This window comes from Aedes albopictus, chromosome 2 (genome assembly GCF_035046485.1).
Source record: "Aedes albopictus strain Foshan chromosome 2, AalbF5, whole genome shotgun sequence".
In the NCBI taxonomy this organism is placed as follows: domain Eukaryota; kingdom Metazoa; phylum Arthropoda; class Insecta; order Diptera; family Culicidae; genus Aedes; species Aedes albopictus.
Window position 1 is genome coordinate 165,611,946 of NC_085137.1, and position 5,032 is coordinate 165,616,977.

The following is a 5,032-nucleotide window of genomic DNA, read 5'->3' on the forward strand; positions in this document are numbered from 1 at the left end:
AGTTTCAGTGACCTTATTCTGTGTTTACTTCACGTATACTTAACCAAACTCGGCTGATATATGTACAAATAAACTTTTATGATATGCATGACTCATTTTGAACTTGGCTAAAAAAAGCATTGGACGTACTGGCCCTGAGCACCCATGGTGATCTCGCAAGGGCGTAGCCAGCTTTTCGGTTAGGGGGAGGGGGAAGGACCCTTAGCAAATATGTACCTACTAGCTTTTATAACTACTAAATACAACACGATGAAATTGAATACAATAACAATATATTCTAACAGCTTTATTCAACCCTTCAGCTCGCCTAACCTACACAAATCAACGTGGTGCTGCTAGCGGTGACCAATTTCTGGAAGATTGAAGATTTTAATTTACTCGTGCATTATTTTGCTCTGTTTTTTATAGTTAAAGTCCACAAAACATTCATAAGAAAATATAGCTGAACTCTTTCAGAAACTACTAACTCTTTTGAGGACTAACCTAGAACTTCCTGGTTCCTGTATGTGTCCTTTTTAAATAATCTTCCAATACTATTCACTGAAGGAATTCCTCCAGGATTTTTTGAAAAAAAAAATCAAAAAAATAATCAGGTAATCCTGGAGAAGTTCTTGGGTACATCCTTGTATAAGATGATTGAAGCATTTCTGAAGTTTTTGAAAGAACTCCTGAATGAACTTTTGAAGAGAACCTGAGAGGAATTTCTGAAGAAATCACTTGAGGTCAGGTGAGGAGCAGCAATCCCTGGAAGACTTCTTGGATAAATCCCTGAAGAAACACCTGGATGAATCCCTCGATTTCTACAGGAATGCCTAGAGGAAGCCCTGTAGAATCCCTGGAGGAATTCCTGAAGAAATCCCTAGAAGAATTTCAGAAAATAAACCTGTAGGAATTCCTTGATAAATTATGAGAAGAATTCCTAGTGAAATTTCTGAAGAGATCTCATCAGGAAATCCTAGATAAATTTCTGGAGGATTTCTTGGAGGAAATTCTGGAGCAATTCCTGGAGGAATTCTGGGAGGAATCCCTAGAAAAAATTAATAAGAAATCTCTTGAGGAACTCCTAAAGGAAATCTTAGAGAAATTGCTGAAGGAGTCCTTGGAGAAATCCCTGAAAAAATTCCTGGAGGAATCCCTTAAGCAATTTCTAGGAAAATCTCTAAAGAGACTTCTGCAGGAATGCCTGTAGAAATTACTGAGCAAATGTCTGGCGTGATTCCTGGACAAATTCTTGAATTGAACCCAACAGGAATTCCTGGAGAAATTCCTTGAGAAATTTCTTGGATGAATTCTTGAAGCAAGCCCTGGGAGAATTCTGGGATGAATTCCTGAAGAAATCTGCAATGGAATTCTGGGAGGAATTGCAGGAGAAATTCCTGAAAAAATCCCTTAAGAAATTCCAGGAGGATTTCCTGAAAGAACTTTTGGAAGAATTTCTGGAGGATTCCCTGGTGGAATCTTTGAGAATATTCCTGTAAAAAATCGTGGAAAATCGCTGGAGGAATCTCTGAAGGAATTTCTAGAGGCATGTCTGAAGGAATCCCTGAAAAATTCCTGAATGTATTTCTAGAGAATTTTCTGGAAGAATCTCTGAAGAAATCCCTTGAGGATTTACAGGAGGAATTCCTGGGAAAATTGCTGGCATAATTTTTGAAGGATGCCAGGAGCAATTCCTGGAGAAATTCCTGGAGGAATGCCGGAAGATATTCCTGGGGTATTTCCTGGAGGTATTCCTGGAGATGTTCCTAGGGAAACTCCTGGATGAAATCCCGGAGGAATTCCTAGAGGTATTCCTGTGGAAATTGCTGTTGAAAGAATTACTGGTTACATATCTAGAGGAATCTCTAGTGGAATTCGGAGAGATTTCTGTTTCTATTTCTGTTGTTTTTCTTTTTTTGAAAAAAAAAAAAACCATTGAGAAATTCCTGGAGGAATTTCCAGCGGAATTGCTGCTGGAATTCCTGGAAAAATTCTCGGAAAAAAATCCTGAAGAAAACCCTGGGGCATCCTTGACAATTGTGAAGAAATCCCTGGAGGAGTCTCTGGAGAAATTCCTGGTGGAATACCTGGAAAAATCCCTGATAAATTCCTGAAGATATTCTTGGAGGATTTCCTGGAAGAATTTCTGAAGAAATCCCTAGAGGATTTCCTGGAAGAATCCTTGGAGAAACTTCTGGAGGATTTCCTGGAGGAATCTTTGGAAAATTTCCTGAAGAGAATCCATGGAGAAAACTTTGATAGAATCTCGGAAGGAATTCCTGGAAGCAATCCCTAGAGCAATTCCTGACATAGTTTCTGAAGGATGTCCAGGAGCAGCTCCTGAAGAAATTCCTGGGGGAATTCCTGAAGAAATTCATGGGGTAATTTCTGGAAAAATTCTTGAAGGAATCTCTAGAGGAATTCATGGAAAAATAACTGGACGTATTTCAAAAAGGAAATCTGGATTTCTATTTCTATTCCATTATTTTCTATTTCTGAAAAAAAAACCTTGAGAAAATCCTGAAAGAATTTCTAGCGGAATTTCTGGAGGAATTCCTGTATAAAAACTCGAAGGAATTCCTGAAAGAATCCCTGGGGGAATCCTAGAAGAAGTTTGTAAAGAAGTTTCTGGGGGAATCCCAGAAAAATTCCTGAAGGTATTTCTCCAGGAGTTTCCTGAACGAATTTTTGAAGAAATTCCCAGAGGATTTCCAGGGAAAACCCTTAAAGGGACTTCTGAAGGATTTCCTGAAGGAATCCCCGGGAAAATCTTGGAGAAATCCCAGAAAAATTCCTGGAAGAGTTTCTGAAAAAAATCCCCGAAGATTTTCTGGAAAAAATCCTGTAGAAATTGTTGACATAATTTCTGAAGGATGTCCAGGAACAATTTCTGGAACAACAGAGAAATTGCTGGAGAAATTCCTGAAAACAAACATCTTGGGGTAATTCCTGGTGAATTTCCTGGAGGACTTCTTGAAGAAATTCCTGGATAAAATCCTGGAGGAATTCCTGGAGGTTCTCTTTTGGAAATTGCTGGAGGAATCCTTGAAGGAATTCCACGAGGAATCTCTGGACTAATTTCGTCAATAATTTCTGGGGGAATCTCTAGAGGAGCTCTGGGAGAAATCTCTGAAAAAACCCCTGGAGAAATTCCCGGAGGGATTTCTACATAAATCTCTGGAGGAAGTCCTTGAGAAATCCTCGAACGAATTTCTAGTGAAATCCCAGGAAAAATCCCTGAAAAAGTTGGAGGAATCCGTGTAAAAATTGGAAAAATTCTTGGCGGAGTTTCTGAAAAATTCCAGAAAGTACTCAAAGAGAAAATCCTGGAAGAATTTCTGAAGGAATTCCTTAAGGATTTCCTGGAGTAACTCCTGGATGAATTGCTGACATAGTTAATGATGGAATTTCTTGAATAATTCCTGGTGTAATTTCTGGAGGAATCCGTGGAAGTATGCCTTGAAAGTTTCCTGGAAGAATGCCTAGGAGAATTCCTGGAATATGGATCGAGCTCACCAATCCCGTCCTTGTGTCTATTGGAGCACAAAATCGAGGTAAACTGATCCATTTAGTATCGTGCAACCTAATTTCTATTATTCGTAGACACACCCCAACATCCGCTATACATATTTCATTATTTGGTATTAGTAATCCGTCGACAGGCCTATAGCTGACACCTGTTGATTCTTCAAAATCAACGCGTGCATTCGGTTTTCACTATTCTCATTTCGGTTCTTTCTCTCCCACACACTTTGAGTGCGAGCTCATCTCTCTCAGGTTTCCACTCTATGCTCCCCCACACATCCATTTTTCCCCAAAAACCAAAACGGCATTGGTAGTAGTTTTCACTTTCATTCGGTCAGTAGCGGTGCGGCGTACTCATTGACTAGCGCTTTCCATCTCACCATCAAGTCCCGGTCGGTGACTGACATCGATGGCCTTCGGAAGGATAAGTGAATGTCAAATATCGATATTCTTCTGTGTGCACAACCAGCGTGTGACATTCCCTCCTGGAGCTTATAATCAAACGACCATGTTTCGGGTGGTTTGGTCAATTAGTCTTGTTTTTTTTTTCTTTTTCTTAGCACGCAAACCGATTGCCAAAAATTGAACCTAATTGACTTATTATCGTTTCTTGATTATAGCTCTACTGTTTGCGGCGATTGGTGAATCGTTCGTGACGAAGAAGCTGTGCGGTTGCGTGTGTTGGAAGTGATAGCAGCTTTCCAAATATTGAGGGTTGTTTTTTTTTATTGTCAATATGTACTGCTACTGTGAAACTGTGCTGATCATCTGCACTTAGTCATGGGACTAATTTTATGGAAAGTACCTGACGACCGGCATTCAGTATCGGATAGGTGTGCACAGTTGACTTGGAACCCATTTTCGATGATTACTGGCATCTCTGACTAGCAGTGCTTGTACCGTTGGATGGGGTGTATATTGACTTTTTTGTATTTCTTCCAAGGTTTTTTTTTATATTTTTTATGCTTTTGGAATTTTCCACGAGAATCTTATGAGATCCAGTTGTAAAATTGCTTTTCGGTTTTTTTTTTCCAAAAATAGAAATTTTTCTTTGGGTTAGCAGGAATTGCTCTGTTTATTTTTAGTTAATTTTAGTCAAAATTCTGAAATCAAGTTTTAGCGAAAGTTCATGGAGGAATGGTATATATTGCATTTCCAACAGAATTTAGTAATGTTAAATGATGAAAACTTTTTAGTGTACACTCGTGATGAATGCCTAATGAATTTTTTTAACTGGTCTTCCTGTGAAATTTCTAGATGTAAACTTTGAACTCGTTCTTCAAGATCTATTGGGATCTCTGCAATTCTTCTGCAATTTCATCAAAGCATGTATGGATTTTGTTAGGAGTTCTGCATTCAGTCATGTCTTTGATATTGATGAACATCTGTCAAGAGATTATCCATGCATTTACAAATTCGGACCAAATTTCTTAAAAAAAATAGCCTTAAATTCCTACAAGAGTGCTTCCATTTTTGGGATTCAGTTTGAATCGATCAAATCGAATACTTAGTTACGCCAGAAATGTCT